Genomic DNA, 13991 nt, shown 5'->3' on the forward strand with positions numbered 1-13991 from the left:
CTAATATCTAACAATGTTATAAATAATATTAATACTACTGATTCTTTTACCATACTTTGAGCATCAAATATTTAAATCATATTCAGGGGTTTGAACTTCATGGATATTCCCATGAGAACTCATTGTAAGTTTAAATAAGAATATAACTTCATCGAATATATATTTTCACAAGATCCTCCTCATGTTTTATGAATATTGCATTATAAAATGAAAGGTCTATAGGTAAGGAGATATTAAGAGGCAATATATTACTCTAACTTATTTACGTGTCTAAGAGATGATTATAGAATAAACTTGGAAAGTCACAGTGGAGATAACAAGATAAATTTAGTAGCTAGAACCAAGAGGACATAATAATAAATACAACACAAGTAGAGAGGAAAGGAGGCATTAGGTATGATGTCCAATTTTATGGTTAGGGCGAATTCATGGAGAGTGATGATATTAATAATGTTGGTAACAGAATAACTGAAACCTGTTGAATATTTACTACATGCCTGTCACTAAACCTCCATAAGCAAGACTCTGTTGTATCTCCATTTTATAGATGAGGAAACTGAAGCATGGGTTAAGAAATTTAGAATTAGTAGAGTGCATGTCATAAAACAAATTCTCAGAAATTGTTGTTATTGTTATATTATTAATATTCAAATGAAGGTAGAGTTGGAAAAGAAAATAATTGATGAAATTCTTTCTTGACAAAACTTTTTTTTTTTTTTTTTTATGTTGTGGGAGGCAGAGTCACTCCTTGTAGGAGAAAGATAAGGGTTGGGTATGGAATACATGAAAGTGAAGAAACAATCAATGAATGAAAAGGTAATATACAGAATGGGAGAAAACATTTGCAAACCCTGTAACCAATAAGGAGTTAATACCCAAGATATATAAGAAATTCCTACAACTCAATAATAATAGTAGTACAACTCAATAATAGTAGTAGTAGTAGTAGTAGTAGTAATAAATCCTTAAAATGGGTAAGAACTTGAATTGATATTTCTCCAAAGAAGACATATAAATGCCCACCTGTTATATGAAAAGATGTTCAACATAACTCATCATTAGGGGAATGCAAATCACAACCAGAATGAGATATTGCCTCATACCTGTTAGGATAGTTTTAGAATAGTTGATTTTCATGACTCGCGCATTCAGGCTTTCTAATTTTCTGGGTTCATTTAGTCCACAGATGACGTTCAGTAGAAAAAAATAGTTTTCTATTATTGTACCAGAGAAAGTCCAAATATTTCTTCGAGTTGAAATATTTTACTTTATGTGTTTCTGACAAACTTATGGGAATGTTTACTTATTAGTCAACACAGTGAAATTATGACAGGGTTTGTTCCTCCAAACCAGTTTCTTGTTTATCTTACATCTCACTTTATTTTTCATGACAAAAAAAAAAAAGATTGCAAATGTATGCCATATGCTTATTTTCCATTCAGAAAAAAATTTTGTTTCATTACCAACTTTCTGTTGAGCTCATCGTTTTTCATCTTTCCCTACCAAAAGTGATAAGAAAAGGTCCTTCCTGAGATTAGAGTTGAATTCACAAAAGGTACACTCTTTCCTAATGTGATATAAGATGCAAATTGTTAAATAAGCAAAATATATGGATATGTAGCTCTTTGGATGATGCATTAAGTGGTGTTTTATTTTCTGCCTTCTTGGATATAATAGATATTCATGGTTTTTTCCTCAACTGCCCTTCATCAATATAAACCTTTTCCATTATACAGCAAGCATCCTTGTCTTCTTGCAGAGAGAATCTTCTTTTGCATCTTAAGCTTATATATATTGTAAAAGTAAAAGACAACCTCTTTCACACATATGACAGGAAATTATGACGTGGATGAATGATTCACCCACTTTAAACAACTGGTTGCTATAATTGTGATTCCTTTGTTCACATATTATTCTGGACAATTTATAAGATGAAGAATAGGTTTTGCTGTATTTTCTCACATCTGATAATTGGATAAATAAGTAATTTCTTAACATTAATAATGTAATGTATCAGTTTTATTTTCAATAAATATATGGAAATTAATGTGCAGATAGTACTACTCTGATCTTTATGTAAGTCTGACTATAAAAAGAAATTTTACTTAGACAAAATAATATTGCTGTAATAATTTTTACTCCTAAATGTTTTACAGATACATAATATTAGAATTCTCTATGTACCCATGTCTATACTAAATATTGTAAAATACTGTTTGGGGCTGTAAAATTGTAATCATGTTTATGAGATCAACTGCTTTTTATAAATTATAATTTAATATGTAATCACCATATTAAAAACAAAATTCATAAGAGAAAAAAGCCGAACTTTGTAGTCTATGAGATAAAAATACTCCTTGTAGAGACCCTATCTGTATTCAAAATTGAATGACTCACCTATACCTATTGTATCTCATTTGGTGTGTGCTCAATCAACAAACTCTTGTGATATATTTATTAATCAGGTGCTATTCACCCAGCACTGTGCAGTGGAGGATACCAAGGAAGACATTGTTTTTGTTCTTAATAGAGCTAACCATCTAATTGGAAAAGCAAAGAAACAAGAAGTAATGAGGAAATACATATGATATGTTCAAGGATTTAGCACTTAGTAAAAATGCACTAACAATTGAGATAAGAGAAAGATTGATGCAAAATGGAATTATAAAAGTAAACTAAGGACAATGATGGAGATTGTGTAAGATTTACTACTCTAATTTTGACATCTTTTATCTTCTCCACCTATCCACCTTTTATCTATTCTTTATAATAAAATCAACTCTAATTTCTTATTTGTAGTCAGTATTGATTGTTTCCCACTTCTTTTATCTGAGTTCATAACTTTATAACCATTTTATTATTTATTGTCCCGATATTCTTATTCCTTGTTTGAAAAACTCATTATATCTTTCCTTGATATTACCCTTGAAAATTCCCTGAAAGTTAAATTTCTATATATTTATATGCGTAAGGATTGTAACAATTTCACTAAGCAGCTCTCCAGGACGCCTGTGTCCACTCATACTGCCACTCACCAGTGATCATCACATTTAACAGTGATGCCAACAGTGAATATAAACCATGGTTAATCTTTGGCAGTTTTATAGGAAAATGGTACTTCATTGTTGTTCCCTTTGCAATTCATTGATAATAAGTAAGGTTAAATATTCAGCAAATCTTCATATTGGTCATTGGTATTTCTGCTTTCTTAAAGGCTTCTTTGTGTCTTTTACACATTTTTAAAAAAGTGTACTTTTCTTTATTAACTTATTTAATAAATAAGTGTATTGACTCAACTTATTTGTATAATTCCTTATTTTTTTAGTTCATGAATAATGACTGGCCTTTAAAATTTAGCCTTAGGTTAATAATTGCTATAATTTTAGTTGTTTTTCTAGAAAAAGAAAGCACTGTTGTTTTAGGTATACTTTTACTTTTCTTGTCTTTCTTTGATAGGTGACCCACATGATCAGTGATTATATATTAGGTACTGAACAAATATTTGTTGAACATTGAGATCAATTATCCTTCTTATTACATTGGTTAACTGAATTCCACATTTAATTGAATTTAACCTTGTTTTCCTGTTGTTTTGTGGAAATTTTGGCCTAGTGAATAATAAGGGCTTTCAGTCATCTGTGATCATCATACTTAATGAAATACAGGAAATACAGTGACTTACTGTTTTTTGGTACTTCATAAATTAAAGTGATTATTAAGTAAATATTTTCTGTACAAAGAGAAGAAAATTGCATAATAGTTTAATACATAGGGTGGTATTTTTGAAACATGTTTTTACAATTTTTGATCCTTCCTTCAGTACAAGGTGGAATCAGTCTCCTCTACCCTTGAACTTAGTCTAGTCTTTGTGACAACTCAAAGAATAGAAAGTGGTGGAAGAGCTACTGTGTGAGTGACTTCCAAGGATGGGTAGAAAGCCACGTAGGTTCAACCAGTTTCTCTTGGAACAGTTAGACTGGGAAACTTCAGCTTCCCTGTAAGAAGTATAACTACAGAGAGGGAAAGAGGGGGAGAGGGGGAGAGAGAGGGGGGATGGGGAGAGAGAGAGGGAGGGAGAGATGGACCTGAGGAGCCTTAGCTTTTTGTGTCTTTCCAGTCTAAACATCAGACAGATGAGTAAACAAACCTTTGAAATAACCCCAACTTCAATTACCTTCTGACTGCAACCACATGAGAAGAACTTAAATGAGAAAGGCTACAGCCCAGTCAACTCACAGATTTGTAAGCAAAATAAGTGATAAAGTTTTAAGATGCTTCTATAAAGTGGTTTGTTACTTAAATGAAACAATTCAAGCATTTCATTATATATCCCACTGATATGTCATGTGTTTCAAAATGTCATCTTATATCATTTTTTAATTTTATTTTTTGTTTTTTCAATTACAGTTGTCCCATTTCCCCCATTGCTCTCCCCCACCCAGCCCACCCCTTCTCCCACAATCATATCCCTCCCCATTGTCCATGTCCATGAGTCATTTATACACATTCCTTGACTAGACCCTTCCCTTACTTATCCCCTTTCTCTCCCTCCCCCCTCCACCCTATTGACTGTTATTCTGTTCCTTGTCCTATTTAGTTCGTTTGTTTGTGTTGTTCTTTAGTTTCCTGTATTAGGTGGTATCATATGGTTTTTTCTTTCTTTGCCTGGCTTATTTCACTAAGCATAATTCTCTCTAATTCCATCCATGTTGTCGCAAATGGCAAGAGTTCCTTCTTTCTTTCTGCTGCATAGTATTCCATTGTGTAAATGTACCACAGTTTTTTAATCCACTCATCTACAGATGGGCACTTAGGTTGTTTCCAGCACTTAGCTATTGTAAACAGTGCTGCTATGAACATAGAGGTGCATAAGTTCTTTTAAATTAGGATTCTAGGATTTTTCAGGCATAATCCTAGCAGTGGAATCGCTGGTTCAAAAGGCAGTTCCATTTTTGGTTTTTTGAGGTAATTCCATACTGTTTTCCATAGTGGCTGCACCAGTCTGCATTCCCACCAACAGTGCAGTAGGGTTCCCATTTCTCCACATCCTCACCAGCACTTGTTGTTTGTTGATTTGTTGATGACGGCCATTCTGACTGGTGCAAAGTGGTATCTCATTGTGGTTTTTATTTGCATCTCTTTGATGGCTAGTGATGCTGAGCATTTTTTCATGTGTCTATGGACCTTCTGTATGTCCTCTTCGGAGAAGTGTTTTTTCAGTTCCTTAGTCCATTTTTTAATTGTGTTGTCTGTTTTCTCGATGTTGAGCCATATAAGCTCTTTATATATTTTGGAGATCAGTCCCTTGTTTGAGATATCATTGGCAAATATGTTTTCCCATATGGTTGGTTTCTTTTTCATCTTGCTGATGTTTTCTTTTGCTGAACAGGAACCCTTTAGTTTGATGTAGTCCCATTTGTTTATTTTTTTCCTTTATTTCTCTAGCCTTAGGAGATGTATCCGTGAAGATATTGTTTACGTGGGATATCTGAAATTTTCCTGCCTATGTTTTCCTCTAGGACTTTTATGGTGTCACGACTTACATTTAAGTCTTTGATCCATCTTGAGTTTATTCTCGTGTGTGGTGTAAGTTGGTGATCTAGTTTCATTTTTTTGCACGTCCCTGTCCAGTTCTCCCAACACCATTTGTTAAAGAGGCTCTTCCCACTCCATTATATGTTCCTTCCTCCTTTATCAAATATTAGTTTACTATATAGTCCTGGATTTATTTCTGGACTCTCTATTCTGTTCCATTGATCTATATGTCTGTTCTTATGCCATACCAGACTGTTTTGATCACAATGGTTTTGTGGTATTGTTTGATGTCTGGTATTGTGATTCTTCCTGCTGTCTTCTTTTGTCTCAAGATTGCTTTTGCTATTTGGGGTCTTTTTTGGTTCCATTTGAATTTTTGGAGTATTTGTTCTAGGTCTGTGAAATATGTCATTGGTATTTTAATAGGGATTGCATTGAATCTGTAAATTGCTTTGCGTAGTATGGCCATTTTGATGATGTTGATTCTTCCCATCCAAGAATATGGTATTTGCTTCCATTTATTTGTACCTTCCTTAATTTCTTTCTTCAATGTTACATAATTTTCAGAGTACAGGTCTTTTATCTCTTTGGTTAAGTTTATTCCTAGGTGCTTTATTTTTCTTGTTGCTATAGTAAATGGTATTTTCTTTTTTGTCTCTGTCTCTGATATTTTATTGTTGGTGTACAGAAATGCCTTAGATTTCTGTATATTTATTTTGTACCCTGCTATTTTGCCAAATTCACTTATTATATCGAGTAGTCTTTTAGTGGAGTCTATGGGGTTTTCTATGTATACTATCATGTCATCAGCTTATAATGATAGTTTTACTTCTTCTTTCCCAATTTGGATGCCTCTTATTTTTTTTTTTTTCTTGTCTGATTGCTGTGGCTAGAACTTCCAACACTATTTTATATAGGAGTGGAGAGAGTGGACATCCTTGTCTTGTTCCTGATTTCAGGGGCAATGCTTTCAGTTTTTGTCCATTGAGTATGATATTGGCTTCCAGTTTCTCGTATATAGCCTTAATTATGTTAAGGCATGTTCCCTATATTCCCATTTTGCTGAGTGTTTTCATCATAAATGGGTGTTGTACTTTATCAAATGTTTTTTCTACATTTATTGGTATGATCATTTGATTTTTGTCTTTCATTTTGTTAAGGCGATGTATTATATTTATTGATTTGCGAATATTAAACCATCCTTGCATCCCTGGGATGAATCCCACTTGATCATGGTGTATGATCTTTTTAATGTGTTGCTGGATCCTGTTTGCCAATATTTTGTTGAGGATTTTAGCACCTATGTTCATCAGTGATATTGGCCTGTAGTTTTCTTTCTTAGTTGTGTCTCGACCTGGTTTTGGAATTAGGGTAATACTGGCTTCATAGAACGAGTTTGAGATATTTTTCTCTTTTTGGATTTTTTGGAATAGTTTGAGGAGGGTAGGAGTTAGTTCTTCCCTAAATGTTTTGTAAAATTCTCCTGTGAAGCCATTCGGTCCAGGGCTTTTGTGTGCCAGGAGATTATTGATTACTGTTTCAATTTCATTCTTTGTTATTGGTCTGTTGAGACTTTCTACTTCTTGATTCAGTTTGGATATAACATTTTCTTACTTTGTCAGAAGTACCCCAAAATTAGACTTACACTAGTCCACAGGGAGGAAGTCCAGTGAGATCAGATATACTTAAATTAAGCTTTAAAAGTTTTTTTTTTAACCCTAAGAGGGTGGGATCTTATCAGATTTTATTAACCACTCATTATTCTGTTAAACTAGGAGTCAAACTCTGGATTCACCACTCTCCAGTTAAGTTTGCTCCAGACTTTCAATCTCTCACCTGAGCAGCGACACCACCAAAACTGCTGCTCAAGCACCCCAATATTTGTGTGAACCCATCCCAGACTGTAGAATACTTCAGAAAAATGACATCTGAAAACCCAAACTAGACTTTGCCAAAATGAAGAACACCCTTTGGTTGAGATCCAAAATAGTTGTTCATTTCCTTATCTCTAATTTTCTTGTTTCAATATCTACCTGTTACAGGTTATACCATCCTGTCTTGGGTTGCCACCTATGTGGAAATACATAGCCAGTCAGACTGCTAGGTTTATGGTCTATTGCCTACACTTGGTACGGAAGGGATGCCTTGGATCATGCATTCATTCAACATCTTGAACTGGGAATGATGGATGGAACAAGTCGCCAAAGTTAAGTTAGGGTTCCCTGTTCCCACCAAATTTGGGAAGTTTTCCTTTATTATTTTTTCACATAAGCTTTCAATTTCTTGCTCTTCCTCTTCTCCTTCTGGCACCCCTATGATTCAGATGTTGGCACGTTTAAAGTAGTCCAAGAGGTTCCTAAGCCTCTCCTCATTTTTTTCAATTCTTGTTTCTTCATTTTGTACTGGTTCACTGTTTTTTTTTCTTCCTTATATTCCAAATCATTTATTTGAACCCTGGTTTACTTCTCTTCACCACTGGTTTTATGTGGATTTTCCTTCGTTTCATTTAGCATAGCCTTCACTTATTCCCTTATGTGTTTGCCATACTTAAGTATATCTGTCAAGTCTGTGAGCATATTTATCACCAGTGTTTTAAACTCTGCATCTGTTAGGTTGACTACCTCCTTGTCACTTAGTTCTCCCACTGGAACCTTGATCTGTTCCCTCTTTTAGGCCATACTTCTCTGTCTCCTCATCCTGACAGGATCCTGTGTTTGTTTGCTTCTGTGTCTTAGGTAGAGCTGTCCCATCTGTTACATTTAAGGTGTGGAGCCTTAGGAATTCATCAGTACAGGGCAACCCGTTTCACCATATTGTCATGCTGTGTGTGGGGGAGGGGTCTGAGGGGGTACAATGTTGCTTGCTCAGCACTTGCCCCTTTTCCAGGCACTTCTCCCATTTCCATATGGGCCTGTTGCCTCTCTAACGGTTGCCCTGGCCATTGTTCCCAGAGTGGGTGGGTCTGCAGATGTTTTAGGGCCATGGGGGCCCTTGAAACAAGCAGAGTCTGCTGAGAGACTGGCAATTTCTGCCTCCACCCCAATCCCCACTGGTTTGCATAGTCGGAGCAATGAGGATTTATTTTCCCCAGTGCTGGAACCGTGAGCTGTGCGGTCTGGTCTGGTGTTGGGAGTGCTTCCCAGGTGTCCCTCTCAACTTTTTTAAATGTTTGACTGCGCTTTCTGCCAGCCTGCTGCTGCTGCTGCTGCTACCACCACTACACTGTGTCCTTTCCATCCTGGCTCTGGTCCTCCTACCTGTCTGGATGAGTATTTCTTCTTTATATATTTGTTTGTTGGACTTCCATGCAGCTCAATTTTCTGGAACTTCTGGTTGTCTCTGGTTTTGAGGTAGTTGTATGCCTTCTTAGTTGTGGAGGGTGATGCAGCGTGTCTGTCTAGGCCTCCATCTTGGGTGGAAGTCAAGCTTTAAAAGTTTTATATTTTAGCTCTGACCACTGTGGCTAAGTTGGTAGGGCATTATCCTGCAAAGTGAAAGGTCGCAGGTTCGATTTCCAGTCAGGGCACAGGCCTGGGCTATGGGTTTGGTCCCTCTTTGGGGCATGTATAAGGGGCAGCCTATCAATGTTTCTCTGTCACATCAGTGTTTCTTCCCTCTCTCCCTTCCTCCCCCCCACAAAAAAATAAATTTTTTTAAAGTTTTATATTATATACTAAATTATTGAAAATAATAACTACTATTTTTACATTTTTAACACTTGGTCTCTTTCAATTAATAAGTTCATTTAAACTAAATAAATATCAGTTTCTTTTATTTTCAAGAGCTAAAACTACATTCATTATGAAAGCATGGTTTTTAAGTTGACATTTATGAAGGAGGAATAAAAATATAAATGAAGAATATGTAAATTTTTGGTTATAAAAAGCCTTTATTTTCCTTTTCCCTTAATACAGTCAAAGATATCAATAAAAAATACACTCAGAAGAAAAATTCAAATCTAGTACTTACATCAGGCTTGGGGTTAACAAACTAATGAAAAATATAAGGAATTACTCTGACTCTCAGTTTTTCCATTATGCAAAAGCAGTTTAGCATTTAGTTTATGTTGCGGCTTTGCTCCTAGTATTGCACAGTATTTGATTGCACAGGTCAAAGAGTTTTATGAGTGTTTTGCTAATAAATGCCTTCCTGCTTTTTGCAGTTGTATTTTGTTTGTCATAAAAACATGACCTTTAATACAGCAGTATAAATGAAGAATGAATAGAAGTTACTCATAAATTAATCGTCTTTGCTTTGCTTAGTTTTTCTTACCATGAACCCATTGCCAAATATCATTCATGAGGGACAAACATTAAATAAATGCAGCTAGGAGACTGGAAAATAAGGAATAATATTTTTAAAAGAATAAGCATTTACTTTTCTTTATTTACTCCTTATCACATTTATCTTATCCCAGCTTCTCTGCAATAAAAAAAAAAATAAAGATTGAATTAGGGTTTATGGACTTATAAGAAAGAATTTAAAGGGAAAGGTATTAAAAATTTAAGATACTTTTGGAAATAAGGATCAAATGATGCAAAGTTCACTGATAAAATGAGAAGTATTAAAAAATCCAGATAAGAATTTTGAAAAAAAATAAGAGCAAAATAGAATATGAACTATTATAAGTAATAATATGTAAAAGGGAGTGAATTTGATAAGGAAACTAGTATTTTGTGAAATATTTTTATCCTTCAATTTTCATCTCTTCTATCAATTCAAAGCAAAATGGACAAAATCAATGTCTACATCTGCCATCCCAGACACAGTTTTCTCTTATTTCACACAGGCTCTCCACCTCTCCCCATGATCTATTCAATTGTTGCTGCTGAGAAATCACTGGTGTGCTTTCTTTCTGGGCAAGACACCTCCTGCTCCTTTAAGTTCTATATTTCAAATTCTGACACATGCCCCAACTCCTCAGATAAATTTTTATCTATCACTCCAGCCCTAAAATCTTATACACCTTTTAGTTATATTATGTAACTGGGTTTTGCATAGATAGTTTATAATTTATGGGAATGCTCTATGCTTTAACTTTCACATCTATAAAACAGAAAATATAAGACATACTTCATAGAGTTTTTATGACAATGGAAAAAGCTTATATAGATATATAAACACAATAAGTTCTAAGTTAATGTAATTTTCTCATAATCTTATTTATATTTTTGGGTATACATCCTGCTCAGCAAATATAATACAGAACATTGACACTTTGCTGCATTTCCAGTATATTTTTCATGGCATGTGCTCAATAATATGTCACCATCACTTCCTATGTTCAGTTTTGTGTTCTCTGTCTTTAAGGGGTCTTTATGGCTCCATTCTAAATTTCGTTCCTCTTATCTCTTTACATTGTACCAAGGAAATATGATACAAAAGACCAGCAAGCTGGAACTCAAAAGTTGTGCTTCAGCTATATCATAACCAACAGAGCAGTTTCCTCTGCATGTAAAATTTTTCCATTTCTATAAACAAGTGTTATTGTTCAGTCTTTTTCCTTGCTCAATTCTAAAACAAGTAAAATATCAGATATTAATGTTAGCTCTGCGGTTCAAAGACATCTGCAAAAAGGACATGACACAATGCTCCATCAATCTCAACACATGGGAAGTTCAAGCAGACGACCGCCTAGCCTGGAGGCTCGCGGTCAGGCAAGGTACGTCACGCGCGGAGGCTGCGCGCAACGAGGAGGCGGTCCAGAAAAGATCGAGGCAGAAGCAGCGTCAGCAGCAGCAACAACAGCCATCTGCCTTCACCTGTACCAAGTGCGTCAGGGATTGTCACTCCCGAATCGGACTGCACAGCCATTCTCGGCGGTGCAGATAGACTCTCAAGAAGCTACGCCATCGTCTCTCGAGACGGACGGCTGCCGACGACGACGACGACGACGACGAATGTTAGCTCCACAGAACTCTACTTGAATCATTCATAGATAAATTTAGGCTATAAGCACATATTGCTTTTTCTTTCTTGGGAGATTGGTAATTGATGTGGGACCAGACATCCTAGTACAGTGGAAGGAACCTACATTTGAGAATCATATGGGAATGTAGTTCCTGGCTGTATAACTCGTTTGTTAAATAACCTCAGAAGAACTGTTTGGAATTGTGCCTCGCTTAACATCTTATGGAAAAAAAAGTTCAAAATTTGATCATATCTGGTAAGAAATTATTGATCTTTACTCTAGTGACAATCTTCTAATTAACTCTCAAAAATATAAAATGCAAATTTTATGATACATTTTGTTTTTACAGAGACATGGACGCTCTTTTGCTATAGTTTACTATTATACCTGGTGCCTCTGAAGCCTCCTCTCTGGAAACTTTTAATATTCATGTCTTGCACATCACACATCAGATGATTGATATCTCCTATCTAATCAAATGCATACTTTTGGGGTCTACTTTGGCTTTAGCTTAACGATTGTATAATTTAGCTATTGCTATCTAACAAATACTCCAAAATGTAGTGGCTCAAAACAATTGCATTTATTATCTTAGAGTACTCTGGCTATGGGTTTTTCACAAATCTGTAATCAAGGTGTCATTTTGTGCCACAGTCATCTTAAGGCTTGAATGGGGGATTGACACTTGTCCAAGATCATTTACAAGTTGGTGACAGGATTCATATTCTCATGGGCTAGTAGACTGAAGGGCTCAGTTCCTCACTGACTGGTGGCTGGAGAACAATCTAACTTGATACCTTCCCTTGCAGCCCTTTTCATGAGGCAGCGCACAATAGCAGAAACTTGTGAACAAGAATGTAACAGAGAAAGTATGAACAATGCAAAATCTGAGGTCTTTTTAAACCTAATATCAGAAGTGGCATCTCATTTATTTTGCCATATTCTATTTTGTGGTGTCAAGTCACTTGGTGCAGTCCAACAAGGGTATAGCACTGACGAGGTGGGAGTCACTGGGAATCATTTCTAAAGCTGCCTGCAACAGCAATATTCTCCTAACTTTACAAGGTTAGCTCAGTTAAACAGCAGTTATGAGGTGTATGGGTGTCAGGGAGTAGACCAGGATAAAATGATGAACAACGTAATGTCTGCCTTATAAGAGTTCATAATCTATTTTGGAAATCAATGGGTCTGATTCTATTACATACAAACTACTATGGGAAAACAAAGGTCCTTCAATCCTGCCTGTGAGATCATAAAATTCTTTCAAGAGCATTTTTAGTTGATTTTTGACTCATGATAGGTAGAGAAGAGATAGTAGCATATCAAGCAGAGGAAAACAACTAAGCAAAATGTACTAGGGTATGATACAGCATGAGACATTACAGTGCATGTTCATAATAAGGACTGTGCTGAGCCCGGTAGGTTTTGCAGCTTAATTTATTTCTTCCACATATGCAGAAAGCACTCTACAGTAAAACATTAGGTATTTGCTCTCTTCTTCTCACTCTTTCTTGGCTCACCGTGAGCTCTCCTGCTCCTTCAGAGGCATTCCTAAAAGGTTACTTGGTAGAACCTATTGCTCAAAATTGACAATTTCTGAACTCAGGCTCCCAGAGAAATCAGCAATAATCACCAAATATTTTCCCACACAAACCCCAAAGTGTTGGTAGAGACTGAGTACCATTAGTAGGCATTCAAATTAAGGTTTAATGATATTAAGGTTTAATAATATTAAACAATTTCCTCATAGGCATTTTTACATTTGCACCAATTATAAAACTGTTCCAATGTTGTTGAGACAGCTTTTTGATGAAAGAAAAATCTTAGAAATAAAAAATTTACCAAAAACATATATAGAATCCCATGGGCGATTTTAACACTCTTTTCTCATGGCTCCTAACACAATTCTTTAGTGATTTATGTTCCTCATTTTTGGATGCTCATTTATTTCCAAGCCATTTATAAGTCAGTGGATGCTAGTGCCTGAAATGAAGCCAACTACCAAACATTTATCTAATCTTAGAAGTTAGGAAGTAAATCTTGATATATTAAACTGATTCTAGTGGATAGAGGAGTCTCCCACTTCCTAGGAGTTATTAGGGTTTTCCATTTGAATGTGACCCTTCCTTTATGCTGATCTGCTTGCTCTGGAAAGTTTTGGGTTTATATCTGTTTGCTCCAATTTCCACATGATTCTAGAATTCCACAGTATCAATGATGTCTCTCCTCTACATAACTTAATAGCTACAGAGTTGCTGGGGCTATGAGCAAGAGCAGAAAGTCAGAGCACTGGCAGGAAACAGGGATCTTTATCATCACAAAATCCTGAGCCATTAACTCGTGCCTTGTATTTTTAAAAGAATACAAATTTCCTATGAGCATCCTGAAAGTTATTATATCTCCAGAATTAGAAGGTACAACACAATACAAAGGAATACGCTTGATCATTAGTCAGCTTGAAAATTGTTCCTGCTGATTTCATCTGTTCTAACGCTAAAGCAGACCGATTGTATAGCCTCTCCAATTATCAAAAACTGTGTCATTA

The sequence above is a fragment of the Furipterus horrens genome, unplaced genomic scaffold (genome assembly GCF_987537825.1).
Source record: "Furipterus horrens unplaced genomic scaffold, mFurHor1.1.pri manual_scaffold_4, whole genome shotgun sequence".
Classification (NCBI taxonomy): Eukaryota; Metazoa; Chordata; class Mammalia; order Chiroptera; family Furipteridae; genus Furipterus; species Furipterus horrens.